This window comes from Miniopterus schreibersii (genome assembly GCF_964146895.1).
Source record: "Miniopterus schreibersii genome assembly, chromosome: 8".
Classification (NCBI taxonomy): Eukaryota; Metazoa; Chordata; class Mammalia; order Chiroptera; family Miniopteridae; genus Miniopterus; species Miniopterus schreibersii.
The window spans coordinates 24,340,081-24,363,289 of record NC_138109.1 but is presented as its reverse complement, the minus strand read 5'-3'; the positions used below and the strand labels follow the sequence as shown (position 1 = coordinate 24,363,289).

Here is a 23,209-nt window from a genome sequence, read left to right as displayed (position 1 = left end):
ACCAGGTCTAATGCAAGAAGATTGGATTTAATGATCTCTAAGGTATTTCCTAGCTATCGAATCTCTGTATTTCTGTAATAACTAAAGGACTGCCAGCTCTGTGATCCTGATGTTTGCTTTTCCAGTGCATCCTTGATTCTGTTAAGAAAAAATATCTGGTAAGCCCTAATAGAAACCATCTGTTAGGAAAGGAAGGAGACAGCATTGTAGGGCTCTCTGTACCTGCTTTCTCTATAGGCAGACTTCCTGGCAGAAGGGGGAGATGTGGTAGTGTTTTTTTTGTTTTTTTTTTTTAGGGAGAAAGGAAGAGCGATCAAAGAGAGAAAGACGAGACTGGGCCGGCATTTCCTCGGTCCTCTCAGAGATGGTGGCTCGCCCTCAGTCCTCAGGGCTCGTCAGCACCTGCCCAATGGACAGCACCACATTTCCTCTAAAGCCTCTCCCCTCTAAGCCCAGGTTCCTGGAGTTCACTACCAAGTAGTTTGCATTCTTTAAAAAATAAAATAAGTCAGGGGAGCTTTTGATGCAGTAGCCCTGCAGGAAAGAAGTAAAGGCTCCTTTGTGCTGTGAAGGAATCGGATGGACGCCTACAGACTGTGAATGAGACTTGTAGGAGACTATCTTGCACACCGCCCGGGCCCCCGTGAGATTCACTGCGCTCTCGGGCCTGTAGTCTGAGAGTTACTGATGGCGCCGTCTGACCAACTCATTTGAAGACATCCTGTTTTTAGGGACATTTCTTTTTAAAAAAATCTTTTTAAAAATTAAAATTAAAATTAAAAAAATATATATGTATTTATTGATTTCAGAGAGAGAGAGAGACAGAGAGAGAGAAACATCAGTGATGAGAGTCATTGATCGGCTGCCTTCTGCACGCCCCCTGCTGGGGATGAGCCTGCAACCTGGGCATGTGCCCTGACTGGGAATCAAAGCCCAATCTCCTGGATCCTAGGTCGATGCTCAACTGCTGAGCCATCCGACTGGCTAGGAACATTCTTTAACTCTCTATATCTTACTTTGGCTTTTTATCCCATCTCAAGAAGGTCTTGGAAGTGATGATGACCTTAAAATCCTTTCTTAAAAAGGCTTTTTTAAAAAAACACAAACTAATTTCTTTATCCTTTTAAGACAAGGGTGATTTTTTTCTCTCCCCTCTTCCTTTACTGACTGCAATCAAGGGGAGGGGCTGGTGCCAACTGGCAGCCCATCTTTTGGTTCCAACTGTTTCCAGCTAACACAGCTCTTATCCATCTATCTGTCTGTCTATCTGTCTATCTATCTAAAAATTGGATTTTCAGGGAAGCCTGACTACTCCATTCTCTTTTGCTTATTCCATGATGTTTCACACACTGGTGTTATTTGCTGGGCCCCTGAAGGCAAGTGACTTTTTGACCCCAGGTAAATGTAATAATTCACACATAATTTGCGGTGTTTGTTCATGCTCTTTGCTAGTCAAAGCTCTATTCCCATCTGACTGAAATTTCTAATTCTGCTCCTATGGTTCTTTAGATTTGTTTTTGACTGTTTCGTCTGCTAGAATTTCTTTAAATGCATTTGTTTGGTTGGTATCCAGACCTGGCAAGACTGTATAGAACCAGAGCTTACACAGCTGACCCAGCAGGATTCTTCACCAGGGGTGTCAGAATGACCTGGGGGCTTTGAAGAGGTACACACGCCAAGGTTCTCCTGTAGAAACGTGGAGGCACCTGCATTTTCCTAAAGCTCCACTGGGATTTTGATATGCAATCTTGCATAGGTTCTGCAGACTGCCAGGGACTTTAACTTACATTATTTTAAAAATTTCTCTTAATATTCCTTGCTGTGTTGTTCATAAGTTGATGACTGTTCTACTTAGGGCCCTTATTTTTAAAAGGTACAGGGATTTTTCCAATCATGAAACACTCATGCTGGAGAGCTGTGTGCCTCCTGGTGACACCATCTGCCGTGGATCGCCGAGGTCCCTGATAGGCCTCCTTGTATCTGAGAGGTAGGGAGTAGAAGAAAGGGAAGAAAGGTTAAGAACCAATGAGCCAAGGTCTTATTTGGTGTGTGTGTGTGTGTGTGTGTGTGTGTGTTTTACAGTCCTTTAAAAATGTAAACACCATTGCTAGCTCATGGACTATAAAAAAAATAGGCTGCACTAGCCACTATGGAAAACAGTATGGAGGGGCCTCAAAAATTGAAAATGCAACTTCCTTATGACCCAGTGATTCCATTTCAGGGTATATATCCAAAGAAACCCAAAACACTACTTTGAAAGAATATATGTGCCCCTATGTTCATTGCTGCATTATTTACAATAGTCAAGATATGGAAGCAGCCCAAGTGTCCATCAATAAATAGATGAGTAGGTAAAGAAGCTGTGGTGTATATATATACACAATGGAATATTTCATAAAAAGAATGAAATTTTACAATTTGCAACAGCATGGATGGACCTAGGAGGTATTATGCTAAGTGAAATAAGCCAGTCAGAGAAAGACAAATACCATATGATTTCACTTATATGTGGACTCTAAAGAACAAAATAAACAAACAAAATTGAAACAGATTCATAGACACAGAGGGAGGACTGATAGTTGCCAGAAGAGAGGGTGATTGGGGGACTGGGTAAAGACGGTGAGGGATTGAGAAGTACAAATTGGTAGTTACAGAATAGTTGTGGGATGTAAAGTACAGCATAGGGAATATAGTCAATAATATTGCGATAATTATGTATAGTGCCAGGTGGGTACTGGAAATATCCAGGGTGGCAGGGAGGGGGACACTTTGTAAAATATATGCTTGTCTAACTACTGTTCTGTACACCTGAAACCAATCCAAAATAATATTGAAAGTAAACTGTAATAGAAAAAAAAAAAAAAGACTGCACTGAGGCTATAGTTTGTCTCCCTTGTTCTAGAGCAATGATGGTGATGAGTCTGGGATCATGCTGTTAAGATGCACAAGAATGTGTTCAGGGGAGACAATCTGGATGGGGATGGGACTCCAGGTGAATTCCCAAGAGAAATAATTGAAGGCATTGGTGATTTTTAGTCTGGAGAAGCTAAGACCTTTCATGACATGATCATTGTCTTCAGATTTTTGAAGGACAGTCAGGTGGTTAGGAATGTGTATCCAAAGAGAAGTACTAGAATCAGTGAGAGGATGCTCTGGAGACAGACTAGCCAGCATGAATAAGGAAGGCTGTCCCATTAGTTATCAGTTATGGAGCCCTTATACCCAGGCACTGTTTTAAGCACTTTATATAGATAATCTCACTTTATCCTCAACAACCCTGTCAAGCAAGTACCATTCTTACCTCTACTTTACACATGAGACAAAGCCTCATTAGAAGGTTAAATAACTTGCCCAGGGATACATGCTACTAAGTGGTGGAGCCATAATAATTGCAACTCTCTACTACCTACTTGCATGCAGATGAGAGTAGATATGTAAATAACTTAGCAGTGCCAGGTACATAATAACTATTGTTGCTGGTAGTAATAATTATAATCCCTAGGAAGTACTATGTTTTATCATCATGGTGGTTGTATTTGTTTCCTGTGGCTACTCTAACAAATGACCACAAAGTTTGTGGCTTAAAGCAACATGTTTATTTGCTTAGAATTCTGGGGACCAGTAATCTGATACAGGTTTCACTGGGCTGAGATCAAGGTGTCACCAGGGATGGGTTCCCTCCAGAGGCTTTAGGGGAGAATCTGTTGCTTGCCTCTTTCAGCTTCTGGTGGCTTCCAGGTTTCCATGGCTCGTGGCCACATTAGTCTTGGCCTCGGAGGTCACATTACCATCTCCTCTTATGCCCTCTGCCTCCCTCTTATAAGGATACTTGTGATTACATTTAGAGCCCTCCAAGATCACTCAGGATAATCTCCCCATCTCAAAATCCTTAAATGAATCACACCTTTGCCATGTAAAGTAATATTTGTAGTTTCCAGAGATTAGGAAGTGGATGTCTTTGGAGGACCATTATTTAGTTTACCATAGTGGTATTTAAGCATAGACTAGATAACCAGATTTTTTCTTTCCACTATTAGAAAAAAACAACTTTATATGTATTATGATTTATTGGTCTGTTTTTCCTTATCAGTTTTGTGTGTGTGTGAAAACAGAATGTATTTTGTATAAGGTATGAATTAGAAGTAATACTTAATTTTTTCAAATAGCCCCAATCTTTCCCCCACTGATTTAAAATGCAGTTTTTATCACTTACCTATCACAAAGCAAACACTGAATCTGTGTCTTGACTTCATTCAGTGCCATCAGTCCATTTTGTAGGTTTCTGCAATTGTGCTATACTGTTTTATTTACTGTAGCACTTCAGTATATATTTATACTGATAAATTCAGTCTCCCTCTAGTCTTCTTCTTCAATTTTCTTGGCTAATGGCTCCCCTATTTTGTCACTGTGTATTTCAACTTAAAAAAGTCCTTATTATCATTTTAATGTGGTCTTGGGAGGAGATGAGATAGATGGAATTGTAATTGTCTGCCTTCCCTAATAATCCTCACATTATTTCTTTTATTCTGGTGACTTTACTGTCTCATCCATTGAGACCTCCCACATTTCTTGTTGAAATCATATGGAAGTTATCTTTTAAAACTTCTTTCTAACAATTCAACTTTACAGCCATATTATCAATTATTTTTATACTTAACCATACATTTTTTTGGCCTCAGTCCTCATTACATTTTCTTATACAACTTGTCTTCTCCTTTCTTGGGTTCCCTATTTTGGCTTATTTTTTTTTCCCTTGGCTAGAACATAAGTTCAAGTAATCATTTTTAAAAAAAAAATAAAGAGTATTTGGATGATATAATTTCTGTGTCTTTGAACATGCCTTTTTTTGTTATCACATATGAGAGGAATTACAGTTTGGCAGCTGGTACAGTTCTTGCATTTCAATAATACTCCCTTAGAATTCTATAAAAATAGTGCCACTGTCTTTTAGCACAGTGCTGCTGATGTATCTAAATTTCTTTCTTTTAAGTAGCTCGATTTTTCTCCTGCATCATGAAGCTTGCAGTTGTATCTGTTCTTGGAGTAGCAGGTTACATCTAGAATTGTGTACTTTTCAGTAATCTTGCTGCCCAGCACTCAACCAGCCCCTATGGACTAAGGCCTAACGTCTTCTTGAGCTCAAGGAAATGTTGTAGTTCTTCCTGGGTTATTGCTTTTCCCTCCATTAGCATGTTGTCTCCTTCTGGTAGTCCTAGTAAACCAATATTGGGTACTCTGGATCTCCCCGTTCTACCTTGTGTCTTATCTGATTATTTAAATCTCTTTTTCTTCTTCCATTGTTGTTGTTTTTTCTCTGTTTTCCTTCTTCCTTTGTGGCATCCTTAAATGAGCTGCAGTCCTGCCCCATGACTTCTACCCATATTTAGGGACAAACTTCCCACTTCCCAAAGACACTGTGAAATAACTGCCATTCTGTGTGGAGAGAACCAGCCTAGTGCCTGATGTTCTTTAACTTTTTTTAAATTATTGATTTTAGAGAGAGAAAGGGGAAGAGAGAGTCGTCGATGTGAGAGAAACATCGATCAGTTGCTTCCTGCATGCACCCCAAGTGGGGATCGAACCCACAACCTGGGTACGTGCTTTAACCTGGGATCAAACCCCCCACCTTTCGGTGTATGGGGCGATGCACCAACCAACTGAACCACACTGGCCAGGGCCCTGATGTCCTTTAATTTGCTACTGAATTGATGCCCTTGGCCCTCGTCTCATCTTTGGTCCTCTGAGTTTTGACTTTTCAAGGATCCTTTTCTGGAAGCCTGTGCGCTTTCGTAGGGAATCTGCAGAATCGCGAGCGGGTCAGCACTCATGTTTTCCTTCCTCACGTCCCACTCCCTCCGTATCTTCCCCATCGTCTTCAAAGCGCCAGCTTTTTTGATGGCTTTAGATGATGGCTCCCAGCACTGCCACTGATGTTTCGGTCATTTAATTTTTCTTTTTTCGGAGAAGTGGGAGGGAGTGAATGCATGGGTCCAGTTTACCATCCTGAAACGCAAAGCCCGGTGCAGAGACGGCCGCGGGGCTGCAGAGCCGGGTGGACGGCTGGCCCATCCTCGTGTGGCTCGGGGAAGGCTTGTCTCTCAAGGCGAAAGAATAAAGCCACATAATGAGAGATTTGGAAAATAACTGTTACAGAAAGGTCCGGAGAGTAGGGTTTAGTTTAGTCCAGAGAACAGAATGAAGGGAGACTTACATGATGAGCCCCGTTAAACCTGCAGGTGGGGACTGAGCTTAAACGACGGCCGGAGTGATGCCGGTTGGTCATTTCCAAGACCATCCAGCGCTTAGAAGCCCATGTGGCACTGCAGAGTCCAGTTAAGAAGCGCCCTCCGGTGATTTTTTCCGAAGGGTTAAGAGGTGTTCTGTTTAAGGGCAGAGGATGGGCTGAATGACCTTGCAGGGAGTCTGCCAAGCTTAGGATGTGATGATTATGATGCCTGTGATGTTAGATGCCAAGTAAACAGCACAGAAAACTCCTGAGAGTAGAAAATCTCTTCACCTAGCCATACTGATCATTTTTTCTTAAGTCAGGAGACACTGCTTTTGTCAAGAACACTTTTTCCATATCTTTAAAACCGAACGGAGGCATCTTTAGTTTCTTCCCTCCTATGCTGGGAAGAACAGGACTTTCAGTGGCTCCCTCTCTCCTTGCACTGGAGGCGGCACTAGCCCTCAGCACCGATGTGCTTAGAAACGCGTCTCTTGGCAGTTCCCCGCCCCCAGGGCTGGGTAGAGAGAGAAACAGGGAGAGGGTATGGGCTAGACTAGGGAGAGAGGAGAGTGACAGGCTCCCTGTGGTAGGTCTGTGCCCATCACAGAGCCTCCTGGGCTCAGGTCTGTGGTGGCTGTGGGGGGAGAGACAGTTCTAAGCCGTATGGCTGGTGACATTTCCGGCTGCCAGTGCCCAGCCAATCAGTGACAGGCCCAGCTAGCTAGAGCGATGACACATGAAATATGATCACATTTTCTGCTAAAGAGCCTGGAAGGGGGGAGAGAAGGGAGTGTGTGTGTGGAGGGGGGGGAAGGGGTGCCAGTGGAGGCAGCACCTGCAACAAGGTGGGATGGTGACAGTGCACTGGGCTCTGATGCTAGGGCTAGAGGGGCACACCTGGGGAGTGGCCGCAGGAACACCAGGGTTGCTCATCAGCTGAGCTGCTGCTGCTGGGTGGGAGCCCGAGGAGAAGCATCCAGTGCCATTCTGGAGCTCAGGGCACCCAGGATGAAAAAGAAACCGTAAAAGCGATTTTCGTTCCTTCCAAACATAAACGAGGTTAGGAGTTTTGGTTTCTTCTCACTGCTACCTCTTTAAAAGCCAAAACAAAACTGGAGTAAACATCATCTGGGTGGCTGAAATACTTGGCAAATATTTTTTTTTAAAAACACATTTGGGCTGGGTGTTGTTTATCCCTCAGCCCACTCCAGTTTTCTACCCCATGCTCAACCTGGCCCTAAAAAAATAAAGTAAAAGAAACCAAAACAACAAAACCATCTTGTTAACAAAGTCTTAAAGAAGGGCCTAAGTCTGTATCTTAGAGACTCTGAAGGTTCAGGTGGTAGTTTTGATTCCAGATTTTGGTTTTTAAAAAAAGTGTCTTGGGCCAAGATCTGGTCCTAGATTACCTTACAGTTTAGAAGTAGTGCCACAGGGATCCTTTGGTTAGAGGACAGGACCCCTGAGGCTTCAGGGCAGGACGGGGTGAGGAGTGCCCTGGCGTTAACTTGGAGGTGGCAGAAACCCCCACCTCCTTCAGCTGCCTTGGCACACTTCCTGGTCCTTTATCAGCAGTTAGGGGCTCGTGGGGGGGGGGGTGACACCCAAGCTTCAAGAGTCCCCTGCATCCTCTGATACTGTGATCAGATGGGAAGGATCATAGTGTTTACATAACATGCTGATTAGTCACTGAGGAGCTCATCACTGCAATAAATGGGTCTAGTTTTGTCTGTTGCATTTGCATTTTCTCTCCCTCTCCCTCTCCATATATATATTTATATATATGAAAAAATCTAAAAAGGCACTGATAATGAAATCATTACCACCATGTGCAAGCCCGCGCTGTGGCTTTAGGCATGGGACCGACCTCCTGCGCTGGGAGGGAGAGCAATTCAGAAGTGATAATTGGTGCACTGTATCTTTAAAAGGTTAAAACCCCCTTCGAAAGCGGTCTGGGCTCCTAGTGGAAAAGGCGAGCGAGGCAGGGGTTGGCTCGGGCTTCAGAAAACAGCTGCTGCTGAGACTCCGCGTCTGAGGACGGAATTTATTCTGTGTCTTGCAGCAGCAGGAATTCGAGAGGGATGCTACTGTTTGGGTTTCTGATCGTGATTTATATTTATTCAGAGGAATAACAGAGGGTGGATCTGCTCCCGGCGCGAGCATGCTCACAACCGGCCGCCTCCCATTATCCAACTGCCTAGTTTGGTGCTTCAATGTCCATGCCTGTTCCGTGTGCATATGTGTGTACACAAACGCGCGTGCATGCCCGGCCGGACAGCTGTGCGCGCAGGGGCTGCTCTAAGGACAATGCTCTCAATGAGGTCTTTACCCCTTACTTGAAACAGGTGTTCATGAAAAAAAATGCACAGGATCCTGCCTGGCCGGAATAATTCATGAAGAAGGGGCTGGACCCGTGGGTCAGAGAACACAGGACCAGTGTGCCACCCCAAGGCCCAAGGTAGGGGACGCTGGATTTTTATTCGGCGGATGGATTCCTTGCGCTCGATTGTATTTATCGTGGTTTTGCCCGCGGCCGCCCCGGGGAAATGGAATAGCAAGCTGCGACTCCGTGCTGTCGTTGCCTGGCTCGGGCAGCGGTGTCCGGACGCCGAGGCGCAGGGGCCGGCGCGGTGGGCGGCGCGGCGCCCCCGGCGGGCGGAGCGGGCTGCGCGGCCGGGCGCTGGGGGCGCGGCGCGAGCCTCAAGTGACCCCGCGCGTCAATCACCCGCCGGGCGGCTCCGGCGGCGGCCGCGAACCCCGTGCGCGCCCCCGCGCGCCCCCGGCTGGCCGCGGGCTGCGCGCCGGCGCACTGGCGCCCGGCCCCAGGGCGCCTCCGCCGTGGCGCAAACGCCTCGCTCCTGCGGCACCCGCACCTGCCTTCCCTTCGGCGCCCTGGCCGCCGCGCCGGGGCTGCTCAGGGGCACACGCGGCCTCGGGGGCCGGCGTGGCGGAGAACGAGATTCGGAGGATGCTGGGTGCCGAGGCAGAAGGAAGAACTTTCCCCGCTCCCCTAAATCCTAGTCCGCCCCCTACAATGTTCCTAAAGCAAAAAATCACAACCTCCCTCCCCTCCAAACGAAACAAAAAACAAACCCCAAACTCCTGCTCTGTTGGGGGATTCTTGCCTTACCGCTAGCCAAGCGGGTGCCCCCTTCTCCAAGTTGTGCCCCGTATTTTACCATCTTTTAAAATTAGAAACACTGCTGGTGCCGAGCGGCCCCTGCGGACACCCTCCGGGCGGCGGGAGCGCGCGGGCAGCCCGCGGCCGCGCAGACTTGGACAGAAGTGGGGCAGAGGGACTCGCGGCCGGCGCTGGCTTCTCGAAGGGGCCGCGTTGGGATGGGCTGGTCTGGTGGACTTGTGTGGCTCGGCAGACCGGCCCTTGAACCTGGCGGGCGGTGGCTGCAGGCACGAGGGTCTGCAGGGTCTGGTCGCTGGGCGTCTTTCTGCTGCACAGCCCTCGAGTTTGTGGCAGCCCTTGGCGTGGTGACCGGCGGCAGGCAGGTGCCACCCAGCCACCTGGTGTGCTCCGGCTGTGTTGAAACTGGCCTGCTTTCTGGTGGTGGGGGAGGGCCGGGGAGCGAATGAGCCGAGCGCTGGACTGAGCTCCACGTTCTCCAGCGCTTGTTTGTGTGGTTATGTAACCCCAAGTAATGATGAGACATGTGCCGAGCAGCTCCCCATCATCGCCCTGTCCTCCCCCGGACCGAAGAAGTTGGGTCCCCACGTTTAAGATGTTTTTATGTAACTGTGTATGTGCAGGGGGCAGGGAGAGTGTGGAGAAGAGGAAGAGTCATTTGAACAACTCATGTGGAGAACAGAGGCAACGATCACATGTGCCCTGAGGACAGGGCCCAACAGGCTTTGGGTTGGTGTTGGTCCGAAGACCCTCCCACATCCCTTTCACAGGGTCATTGCTTGGCTGAACTTTCATGTGGTCATTTCACCCCTGAAGGCAGAAGGTCAGAAACCCTCCTGAAGGACCCCTGGGTCCTCACCAACAGAGAACGTGAAATCTTAACCCAGGGCCACGGCCCAGGATCACCCATTTTAGGTCCCAGCTGCTCTCCATGCTTCCCAGGAGGGGAGGAGTTTCTGCCCCACTGGGGTTTCAGTTTTGCCCTGGGGTTGGGGTGCACTGTGGGCCTTAGAGCAGACCTCATGCGCTGGCAAAGACGTGTGCCATATGCTCTTTAAGCTGAGATGAGTACATTCTTGAATTAAAATTTTGTGGGATTTTGTGTGTGTGTGTGTGTGTGTGTGTGTGTGTGTGTGTGCAAGGTAGGAGATCAGCTGTCCTACTGAGATATCTGCAGGCAGAAGGGGAAGGTGTGTGTGACCTTTAGCTCTCTCTCTTCTTTTTCCCCACTCTGCTTTGCTAAGGCACTCACAGGACACAGGACTGTCACATGGGCCCCTTTATCACTCCCCTTAGTGCCTCAGCCTAGGGCTGCTGGGCAGATTTATTAATATGGTGGGGGAGTCTGACCCCTTGAGGCTAAGATATTTTTTCTCTCAGCACCCCAGTGGTTCTCTTTAAGGGCCAGCTTCTAAGGTGTGCGCCGGGGCAGTGGATCAAGACGTGCTCACCTGGCACTGTTGTTGAACTGTCTCTGCCCATTGTGTTTCAGTGGCAGTGGAGAATTGTGTGCTGTCTTTGGGTCCTTGCCAAGTGAGCCATTGGGACATTTAGTGTGTGAAAGTTACAGGCAAGAAGAAGATGTCCTTAGTCTGAAGTCCTGGCAGATTCCAGGCCCTGACATGATGGAAGATAACGTTAAGAAAACTGTGTGATGACTGGATAGTTCTTAACTTGTGGCTCACTTCCCACTCTGTGAGTTCCCTGGTATCTTTTAGGTTCTTTTCTGCTCTCTGCGCTTGCTGCCCAGCAAGGAGGCCCTGACATGCTGTTCTTCTTTGCATTTCCAGGGGACTCAAAGCATATTTATAGAGCTACAGATATGCTGGGCAGGCAGGGCAGGAAACACTAGCTACAGGAACAGGCAGCACTGGTGTTTCCAGCCAGACTTGGCCAAAGGCCTTGACCAGTATGTACTTCATCTGTAAAGTGGGTGTAATCATCACAGCCTTTCCAAACTCACTGAAATATCTTGAGGAGAAAATGAGATGGGCTAACAAGTAACATGTGCTTTGTGGCTGATGGGTATTAGGCTAATACCACAATAACCTGGACCTCACATTTATATAATTTCACTTACCCAGTTGGGACCTAAGCTGTAAACCAAGAAAAATGCTGTTAAGTCCATGAGCTACAGTTCCTGTATTTTGATCATTGCAGAAAATATCATACCCTCTTTCAGGACTCTTTATTTATGTAAAGTTCTAAGAGGCTTGGTTATTTGTTTGCCAAACACACCTAGCAATTTTGGAAGAGATCGATAACATATTATACAAGGGTTATTAAAGTTTTTTTTGGTCATGTGTCAGTAAGAAGTACTAGTAATATAAGAAACAGAAAAACTAAAAAAACTTTAAATTTAAAAGGCACAGGACTTCAAAGCGTAGAATTTTAAGACTATTTAATGTAAGTATTTAATGTAAGCAAGCCAGTGAAATTTTATATATTTTGATGGGTATGCAGGGCCCATAATAATTGATGCTCACAGTGACCCATATGTACCAAGAGACATTTAAATGACGTTGTTGTGTGTCCAATTAAAAAGGCATGAGGGAAACATCTGTAATACTTTCAACAATAAAGATAAATTTAAAAAAATAAAAATAAATAAAAAATAAAAGGCATGAGAATTTGAAACATACCCCAAATGATTTTGTTAGCTGATGCTTAAAGAAAAAAAACTGCATTTATACAAGATAACAGAACCCCTGAGGTTTCTGGACAGTGAGGGCTTACTGATCAAAATTATATTATAACTATAAAGCTCTCCTGTTGAAATTAATTGGGAACTTTATGATGTTTTGCTGAATTTTATCAGGGAACTATTATGCTGGTATTAGTAGAGCTTATGTTCTAACATTTGATACTGCAGAAAATACTAAGAAGGAAACATGCAGACTCATCTTGTTGTGGCAGGAGACACACTTAGGGCCTTTCAACCTGGCGACCCTAATGGCGCACTTGGAAGTGACCCAGTGATAAAAAGATGAGAGGCCAACCCCCAGTGGCATGCATTTCTTCAGTCAGTGTAGGGAATGTGGATGCCTCACCACCAGGGTGCTGTTAACAAGCTCATCAGAAAAACAAGTTCAGGATGTCATGGCAACACCCTCACTTGAAGCTGTGGTGTTTACTCAACTCAGACACTGTGCTCAAACCTGGAAGCGTGTCTGAGTTCCAGGAGCAGTACTTAGCTTTGCCTGACCCACTCCCAATTTGCTTAGTCACAATTTACTCCAAAACAAAGGCACCAGGAAAAATAAAAAGAGAAGAAAATGATTGCTGACATTTTTTTCAATGCAATACATATGTCAAAATTGTGAAGACCATAATTAAAAGTAGTGAGGAGCATTGCTCAGTTTCTAGATGCACAAAAACTCATGGTTTTGGGTAAATTACTTGAATACATTTTTGAAATTGCTAAAAAGAAACTGTCAATAACAGGTCATTGAATATGGTTGGAAATGCTCAGAACTGTCCCAAGTTTCCATGTATTTAAGCAAAGGGATGCTGGTGCAATAAGGTGGAGAAAAGGGTATTCTCTGAAATCCCAGTGGCCTTGGAAGGCAGAGGTTGGGGGTGGGAGGTGACTGAACCACACTCCCCAGAGGGCTGCCCTTCTGGGAGGGTAAAGTTTGGGAATAGTGCTTGTGTGAGAGATGGGCTTCCTCTCCTCCTTACCAAGTGTTACAGGATGCCAGGTGCAGCTGGCATGCATATGGAAAAGGAGAAGTGTGGAGCTTTACATCCAGATGTACAGTAGAGGTGAACTGAAAATACCCCTCAGATTGGGGGAGCACAGCCAGGGAGAAGCATATGGAAGTTAGTCTCAGAAATCTTGGGAGCTCTCTGAATGTCCATGGGTCCTTGAATTGGGGCCAACTTAAAAAAATGAGTAATGTGTGCATAACTGGGATCCAAAGAAAAGCTGATAAATAATAGAAAGAGGTGGGAAAAAAATAAAAGCAGCGTTATACATACATGACAGAGCCTTCGTCACCAAAGTTAGTCTGTTTGCCCATTCATTGGACTTCTAGGCTCGGCATTCAATGCTGAAGCTATCTTAAGATCAGATTCCATTGTGATAGGCTAAGGCCCCCAGTACCCACTTTCCATTGTGACACTCCATGCCTCCCAATGCTCACGCTTCACTGTAACACCCAATCATTACAATTGTCCATGCTCGACTGTGATACCCCAGATCTTCCAAGGACAACATTTATCAAAATTTTCTGATAAAAAATGAACTGATTTAATTTTAATGAAAGAGAGATTCTGAAAACCTCCTCAATCAAGATTCAACACAGTAGACCTTTGACATCCTCTAAGGATACATCTCAAACCCTTGGCACATTCCCAGTCTGAAAACGTATCTACACAGATAGATTTGCGTAGAACTTATTTCCTTCTGAATCAGGTTTCTGTCTAGAGAGAAGAGGCTCCCATGGTTATTCACAGGCTGTTAATTATTTGCCTATTCAACTCGCACTCAAGGAAATAAAGTTTCTCTCACTTCCAGAGAGTTTCTGTTTTCCTGGTGGTGTGTTAGGATGAGGAGCTTTGACAAGGCTCCCAAGTGACTTGCTCTTGTGCCGTAGCTTTGCAACACACAGTTCATACCGGTGCTTCAGGAAAAGGACCACTGCCATGTGGCGTGGCTGTTAGGGGTTGTTCACACATACCTGAAAAAGTGAATGTTGAATCTACAAATGCCAAGCATCTGTTGGAGTTGCTAAAAAATTGCACATGTGTGCAACCTCCCAAACTCCCCCCACTCCCCGGCCCTCAATATACACTAAATGCACTCTTAGCAACTTCTTCTGGCTGTCAGCAAATCTCAGTGAAGAGACTTGGGGTAGCACACAGCTGAAGCATACAATAAAGGACTTAAATGAGAGCATCACCACTGAAATATAGGCAAAAGAAACAATGTAGTCATTTGTGCCATGCCCTCATTTTAAAGATTTTAAAATATGAGGAGATTCCAGGAGAGTGAAAAATAAAGTAAAACCACTGTGCTTATGATTGTACTAAATTAAAGAGCCAGAGCAGGAAGTATTCTGGAGGTTGGGCCTTGCCCCATCTTCCTGGAGAGATTCTTGCAAGAATGTTTCTGGAGTGATTGGGGTAGAAGCTCTTAGAATTTAAGTGGGTTTGAGAGTTCCACCAGTTGAGTCGCTCATCTTTGTCAAGCAACTAGAAAAGATATGGCAGAAACCACGGCAACTCAATAGGTTTCTTATTTTTTCTTTATGAACTTCTTTTAAAAGAATTTTAATAAAATAGTTACTAGATACAAAAGAACTTATTTACTGTATATAAAGGTATAAAGACTGTGACAACACTCAGGTTCTCACCTGTCCCTTTAAGAAAAAGAATGTTACTCTTACCTTTGAGGAGTGGTGCCTCTCCCCCTCCCCTCCCCTCCCCTCCCCTCCCCTCCCCTCCCCTCCCCTCCCCTCCCCTCCCCTCCCCTCCCCTCCCCTCCCCTCCCCTCCCCTCCCCTCCCCTCCCCTCCCCTCCCCTCCCCTCCCCTCCCCTCCCCTCCCCTCCCCTCCCCTCCCCTCCCCTCCCCTCCCCTTTCAGGGCTAACCTCTTCCTGGACGTTTCTGTTTCTCTCCCCCTGGCTCTTCTTTAGTGCCTTACCCTCCTATATATGCATCCCTAAACAACCTCTTGCTTGGTTGTGCATGTTTGTGAACTTCATGTAGGCGGAATGATACTGTTTGTGTTCTCGTGCTCAGAGTTAACCCATGCATACCGGTAAGGCTGCACTGGTTGACAAACAACTGAAATATTTCAAGTCCCTTCGCCTTCCTGAAGGGATTACACCTGGCACAGGAGGGAGTCTTGGGACCCAGGTCCAGCACTGTGGCTGGGATCTCTTCCGACTGGACAGTCCCTCTGCCAACTGGTTGTGAAATGTTTCACTCCTGGGTTGTCGTGTGGAGCCGAAAGGTTTTCATTTTGCTGAACAGGGATTCCATTGCATGACCGTATTGTGGCTCATATATCTATTCTATTATTAACACTTAGGTTATTTCTAGTTTTTTGTTATTGTAAAAAGTGCTGCAGTGAGCATTCTTGTTCAAGTAGGTGAGCATCATATATGTTTACTTAGGGAATGTATAGAGGAGTAGAACACTCGTCACAGACTCTGGTCATCACTGACGCTACTGGGATCGTTCAAAATGGATTTTCATTATGTGACATAAATTTCACCTCAACAAAAACTTAATTTCCATTCATTTAACCAATTTCTATACCTAGCTGTGGTATGTAATTCATTGTACCTATTGTTCCATATCCTTGCTAGCACTCTATTTTGTTGGATATTGTCAGAAGTTTTTGCCAGTCTTGTGGGTGTATAATAATATCTTATCTGGCTTTAATTTGTGTATATTTGATTATGAAAGAGGTTCAGCGCCTTGTTGTATGCTTGCTGGCCTTTTTGACTTTTTTTTTCTGTGTGAAGAGTGTTTTCAAGTCTTTTGCCCATTTATTTAAAAATTGGGTAGTTCATATTTTTCTTTGTGGAAGTTCCTTTGTGTATGCTGGCGAGCATTTCTTCGTGTTGAAATACCTTCTCCGAATTCATGGCCTTTTTCTTGATCTCTTTTTAGAATTTTTAGTGGCAGGAATTCTGGATTTGAGTGCAATAAAAATTTATCAGTATTTCCTTTATTATTTAACTTTTTGTGCTTATTTAAGGACATCTTTCCCTATGACAAAGTTATAAAATAGGCATTTATATTGCCTTCTGAAAGTTGGAGAGTTTTGCCTTTCATGTGCAGTGTTTTCCCTTGCGAATTCTGTTCTCTATGCATTGAGATTACTCCTTATAAGAAGGAACTACCCTTCTTCTGTAGGTCACAAAGTTGTTATTTTAAAACCTTAAATGATACTTTAAAAAATATCTTTTCTGCATTTATGGAGAGGATTTATGTAATTATTCCTTCCTTTTTTTTTTTTTTTTAATATATCTTTATTGATCTCAGAGAGAGGAAGGGAGAAAGATAGAAATATCAATGATGAGAGAGTCATTGATTGGCTAGCCCGCACCCCGGGCATGTGCCCTGACCGGAATCGAACCCTGGTGGCCTGGATCCTAGGTCGATGCTCAACCGCTGAGCCACGTCTGGCCGGGCTATTCCTTCCTTTGATTTGTTAATGTCTGGTGAACTGTTTTCTGATGTTAATCTTGTTTTGCTAAACTAGACCTGACTTGGTTGTGATGGATTCGTTTTTTTAATACATTGCTAGATTTGTTTTGCTAGTATTTTCTTGAGATGTTTTATACCTACTTTCATTCATGAGTATATTGGGTTGTAATTTTCATTTATCCTATTATCCTTGCCAGGCTTTTGTATCCTGCTTATGCTAGACTTGTGAAGTGAACTGTAGAATGTTTCCTCTTTCTCTGTCCTCAAAAAGAGATAGGTAAGGCTGGAACTCTCTCCTCCCAGGAGACTTTTAATCTCTGATTCCGTTTCTTTAATAGTTATTGGGTTATTCAGGTTTTAACTGTTTTTCTTGAATCACTTTTGGTAAGTTAGATTTTCTTTTCTAGGAATTTCTCCATTTTATCTGAGTTTTTAAAATTTTTCCCATGAAGTTATTTGCAATATCTTTTTTTTTTATTGTTCAAAATATTAGAGATGTCCCTTTTTCTCTCCATTAACCCGTTCCACCCCTTCCATCCCCCTCCCCAGTCCCTCTCCCCACCATTGTCCGTGTCCTTGGGCTGTGCATATATGCATATAAATTCTTTGGTTACTCTCTCCCCCTCCACCCACTCACCCTCCTCCATCCCTCTGACATTCGTCAGTCTCATCTATGCTTCCATGTCACTGAATCTATTCTGTTCATCAGTTTATTAAGTTCTTTAGATTCCACGTATAAGCGAGATCATGTGATGTTTGTCTTTCGCTGCCTGGCTTATTTCACTTAGCATAATATTCTCCAGGTCTGTCCATGCTGTCCCAAAGGGTAGGAGCTTCTTCTTCTTTACAGCTGCGTAGTATCCCATGGTGTGGATGTCCCACAGCTTTTTTACCCACTCACCTACTGATGGGCACTTGGGCTGTTTCCAGATCTTGGCTATTGTAAACTGCGCTGCTATGAATATAGGAGTGCACACGTTCTTTCTGATTAGTGTTTCAGGATTCTTAGGATATATTTCTAGAAGTGGGATCACTGGGTCAAAAGACAGTTCCATTTTTAATTTTTGAGGAACCTCCGTACTGTAGTTTTTACCTTTTGAAGCTTTGTAGCTCTGTGGTTATGTCCCCTTTCCATTTGCAGTGCTGCTGTGCCTTCCATACTCTTTTGTTGTATAGTCTTTTCAGAATTTTGTCTATTATTAATCTTTTAAAAAACCAACGGTTGACTTTGTGATCCTCTCCATCATTTATTTTGTCTTCTAGTTCATTAATTTCTACACTGATTTTTATAATTTTCTCTTTTCTACCTTGGTTAGGTGTAACCTAATATTTTTCTTAACTTTTTAAGTTGAATGTCTGACTTTTCTGATTGTGAGCATTGTATGTATACAGTCCCACTGTAACTTCCTCACACATTTCTTTGCTATGTAATATTTTTATATTATTTGGCTCTAAATATTTTATAATTTTAACTATGGTTTATTCTTGGACTCATAAATTATGTGTACTTGTGTTTCTGAATTTCCAAACATCTGAGTATTTGTTTACGTATTTATTACAATGGTCAGCATATTCCATGATTCATTCAATAGATTTGCTAGTGTGTTCTTAGTAATGTAACTTATACAGGTTCTTTCCAGGCTAAGGTAGGAGACTCGTTGGTGCTAGTGAATGGGGTACGTATGTTTTAAACTGACTAATAAGAGTTTTACCAGAATAGAAATGAATGAAATTGAGTGTATAAGTGATAGTTTAGCCTTTAAATGTGGATGTACATTAGCTAGGGAGTTCATTCTCTTTCTTGCTAACTTGGGATTTTCAGTTTCACACATTGGTTGTGCTGTTTTGATAGGACCTTTCTCCTGGATGCAGCTTTTTTCCAAACCTGGACCTGAGTGAATTAGGATTAGAGACTGTCTCTCTCCTCTTGCACTTACTAAGAACTAGATGCCCAGCCCGGCCGGGCGTGGCTCAGTGGTTAAGCGTCGACCTAGGATCCAGGCGATCAGGGTTCGATTCCCGGTCAGGGCACATGCCCGGGTTGCAGGCTGCAGCCGATCAATGACTCTCTCATCATTGATGTTTCTAGCTCTCTCTCTCCCTCTCCTTTCCTCTCTCTGAAATCAATAAAGATATATTAAAAAAAAAAAAAAAAAGAACTAGATGCCCAGAATCACTCACTTTTCCTCTTATGAATGCTTGTTTTTTCCCTGTCTTAGGCCAGAGATCTAGCCTCCTGCCACCCTTACTCTTCAGTCTTAGTTTGCTATTGAATGATAGGACTTACCACCTGGAGACCAACTCTCTGGAAAAAAAAGTGCATGCATCCAGTTCTCTAAGACTGGCTCTCTCAGCTTCCAGCAAACAGGACTTGGATGGCAGCTGGCATCCCCAGCCCCCTCCTACCGCCCATGTGACTGGGTTTCACTTGGCTAACTCAACTTCCATGCCTTTTGGCTGGGGGACTTTATAGCTCTCTGTTGCTATGAGGATTTGTTTAAGAGAGTCCCGACTGATGGTGCTGGTGTGGTTTACTCCTAGGCAGGCATGCCCACTGCTTACTTCCCGTTGTGACTTCTGAGCAAGGGGCTATGGGTCATCACTGTCCCCTCCCTTCCTGTGAGCCCACCCATGGTGGGGTGTAGCAGATGGACATTTGGGCTGCCACGGGCCTCCTGCAGGCCCAGGGCAGGGAGCCGTGCCAGCCTCACGTTTCTTCCCTTCCCTGCTGCCTGCCTGCCTGCCCTGCTCACTTCTCAGCCAGCCGGGCAGGGGCGCCCCTGATGTGGGTGCTGTCTTACTTAGGTCGCCAGGTGGGAACAGGTGGGGTGAACGGGTGGGTCCCTCTTCCCCTCCATCCTTTACAGGGTTTGAGATGGTGAAAGCTCATCTTGCTGCTGCCTCAAGCCACGTGGCATTTGCTTGCTCTGTTCTCTACGCCCCCTTTGCTGCCTGCTGCAGCCCTCGGCCCGCCCCCATCCCCATGTGCTTTGAAGAGAACAAGCCTAGGGTGAACGGACAGTCTTTTTGGACAGAGTCGAATGACCTCCCTCCTTTCCAAGGCCAAGTAATTCTGGGAAAGGCACTCCCTCTTCTCATGTAATATATGCACAGTTTTTACCTGGAAGGCAGGCGCTACGGAGGGTCCCAGTGAGCGCCTTGTGGTCTTGCCAGCCTCCTCCATGGGTCACTGACCAGTTTTGCAGAACATCTGCTCCCCTGAAGTAAGCTGAGATTCAGTCGGCCCGGCTGTCTGGTCAATTCCACTGATTTGTGATGGCAGCTCTGGGAATGCCTGGAGCTCAGGGGCCTGCCACTAGGCTTGGCTGGGAAAGGAGAGGGAAAGGAAGGAAGGACGGGAGGTAGGGGGAAAGGAGGGAAGGGAAAAAGAAAAAGGGGGGCACAAAGAAGAAAAGCAAAAGATTGCGTGACTTCAGGTCTCTTGTTTTAAATAGAGTATAATGAACATATAATAAGATTCGCCTTTTAAAATGTACGGTTCAGTGAGTGCCCTGCTGCCTCTGAAGCCAAGGACTGAGGTTCCCTTAGATGGAGACTGTTTTGGATGGGGGCTGTGAGGCCCACTGAGTACATAATTAGAAACAAGGATTCAGCCTCACAGCCCTAAATTCAGAGATAAACACTTTCTGGAACTGACCCTTTTCTCTCTAAGATAATCCAGGGCCAGGGTCATCAAAAGAACTAGAGAAATCAAGGGTTGGCATTTGATATTCACCAAAGTGAGGCACCTGAACAGAAGCTTCCTATGGACAGAATAAAGCATGATCCTCTGGGTCTGTGGGAGTCTTTGTAGAATCTAGAACTTTGAGTGTACAACGTGGTGACCATCTTTTCTGAGGCGCTCTGTGTAAAGCCTGATACTAAGCGTTTTCAATGGATAATCTCAGTTAATGCAGCCCAATGGGTAGAATATGACCATCTGTCCTTACAGCAGTGGTTCTATCCCAGGGGGTTCTGGGGTAGCGCCTGGGCATTTGGACTTTCAAACACCCCCCCAGGAATTTTAATGTGCAGCCAAAGCCAGGAACTGTTTTACAGACAAGGAAATTAAGCCTTCAGAGGTCAAAGTCACTGGCCCAAGGTCACACAGCTGTGAGCGCAGGTGCAGGATAGGAGCGCAGGCCTGTGGGACTGCACAACTTGGGCCTAAGACCCCATTTTTGTGCTAATTGGAAAAATGTCCACACTGGCTCCTGGATGCCGGGCAGGAAACGGTCAGCAGGGATACAAATATGCTGATGGCTATCCCAGTGCTTCCTTGCTGAACCACCACAAGTGTGCTCTGAGTCTGAAAGGCTCCCAGGATAGAAAGCCTTGGCTTCTGGCCAGCTCAGCAGAGGAGCATGCCACACGCCCTTCAACTCTTGGTCCATGCTTAGCTTGGTTGCACCTGGGCCCAAGGAAACAAGTATGGATGTTTCTTGGTTTCTTTTCTAGTGTGACCCATAGCCACCTCTTCTCTCAACTAGTTCTAGTAATAATTCCTGGGATCCGCCAAGAAACAGTAGCAAGGACACCGTTTACTGACCACTTGTGCCAGGTGCCTTGTTGGATGTGTGACTCTTACCACATAACTCCTCACAGCAGCCCTATGGCATGGGCATTATTGTACCCACTTTTAAGGAAACTGAGACCAAGGAGGCACATTTGAGCAGCGGGCAGGGAAGCCCTGAGCATGGCGGTTGGTCCTGAGGCAGGTTGCTGTGTTTGGCTGGGTGTGAAGCAGGCTTTCTGATCCAGTTCTCTCCTTTTTCCTCACAAGCCTGTGCTTCCAATAAACCTGCTTCAGGGAAGGGCTTTAGAATTCAGAACTAACCCAGAAACTGTCCTGCCCAGGTCCCGCCTCGCTGGAATGCCAAGGCTCTGCTGCCTGGAGGAGACTGAGGCCTAGAGGCATTGTGGTGCAGGGACAAGAGTGTACATTTGGAGACAAGTCAGGCTAGGACCTTGGGGAGATAAATCTCAGAGCCTCAGTTTGCCTGTCTTTAAAATGGGGATAATAATAGTACTTTCTTCATAGAGCTTGGGAGAGCTGAATGATTCAGTGAATGAGAACCCTTTATCCCTGTGCTCACTAAACTTTAGGCTTTATGATGTATATAAGGCTCATGGCAGAGTAAATGCTATGTGATAGACATGTGACAAACGTCGTTTCCTTCCACACAAAGGTCATCAGGAGGAGTGTCAACGTTAATATTTTTAAGGAGACACCCCTCTTCAGTGGGGTCCGTGACACATTGGGCACTAACAACACCTGGAGATGTGCAAGCCACACCAAATGGGAAACCAGGTTTCTGGGTGAAGAGAAGCCCTTCCTTCAGGAACAGTCAATAGTTGGATATGTTCCCTGAACATAACACCTTGTTAAAAAGGAACTTATTGATACAATTCAAGACATTATGTCAGAGGTCTTATTTTTAACAGTTTTAATTTTTATCACCTCGTTGATGCCACAAGGAAACATGCAAAATGGCAGCGGCTGTGTGTTCACCTTCAACACGCATGAGGGCCTCCATGCAGCCGGCGGGATTGCACTGCGCTTCCCTTTTGCAAAGAGAGAGTGGTTGGTGTATTAATTAGCAGTGGGGTTTTAATGCTTGCTGAATGAATAGATCTGGTCTGTCTTTGAGCCTGGGAACCAGAGCTCTTAGCTTTTATGTTATTTCTCCAAAACAATCAATTCTTACAGCACTCCAGTGAGAAAACAAAGCCTCCGTTTGCTCCAGCTGGAAGGGAGCTTCATTTGACTGGCTTCCTACCTGTGGAGACACTGTTGCCCCGGGAAAATCGGATGTAGGTGTGGCTCTGTGCGCCCCTGCTGAGGGCGGTCAGTGCCTTTGTAAATTCTCAGAGAGAAACCACTCCTTCTCCTGTGTCTCTCCAGCTTGCAGGCTGTGTGTGTGTGTGTGTGTGTGTGTGTACATGTGCATGTGTACACGTGCATGTGTGAACACACAGCTTAGCCCTGAGGCCCTGACATCCTCCTCTGAGCCAGGACAGGGATGTAGGGGAAATAGAAACTCTCGCAGATAGGAGTTCTGAGCCTTTACTCTAGGGATGTGGGAAAGCACTCTTGAGATAGGTGTAAGATGATGCTTTTTGCAGATGTGATGTCAGCAGTTCTTCTGGGGTTGGATGCCAGATCACTTCCTTCCTCCCTCTCACCCCACCCACCTCGTAGAAAGACCCCCTGCGAAGGAGAGGCCTTTCCTTCTGCCCTGTTGGTTTTGGGTCCATCAACGGTTGCTTACTGAAAACCAAGTTTTTTATTTCTATGTTGGATAGAAACAGCCTGAAGTAGTTTTGTATGCGTACAGTGAGCACTTTGATTCCAAGAAGGAAACAAATAAATAAAAAACAGATGAAACCAATGTTTCCTGCCCCTAGGCTGGTAGGAGGCTAAATGACTGCTTTATGGTGCGCAGGGGCAATCTGACCCAAAAAATAAAATGATATCATTGGTGATGGAAGCACTTAGGCTCCATCTTTCTCCTTGCAACCTCTCCCCTCTGCCCTGCCCTTTCCCAGCCCCTGTGCCCCCTCCTCCCAGCACGGAAGAATCCCCTTTCCCGCAGAGTGTGGGCCTCACCCCGCAGAGTGCTGGCCTGCAGGTTGGGCCTGACAACAATTCTGTCCATGACCAAACTTCAGTCAGGC

General features: G+C 45.5%; 1 long non-coding RNA gene across 1 annotated transcript in view; it reads left to right on the top strand.

Annotated features, from left to right (window-relative positions):
- The first annotated feature begins 8,625 nt into the window (after positions 1 to 8,625).
- The window catches only part of LOC308560473, a 53,243-nt gene continuing 38,659 nt past the window's right edge, over positions 8,626 to 23,209 (top strand). Inside the window, exon 1 of the long non-coding RNA XR_013999333.1 lies at positions 8,626 to 8,687. This is a non-coding gene — a long non-coding RNA (uncharacterized lncRNA). The remainder of the gene's footprint in view (positions 8,688 to 23,209) is intronic.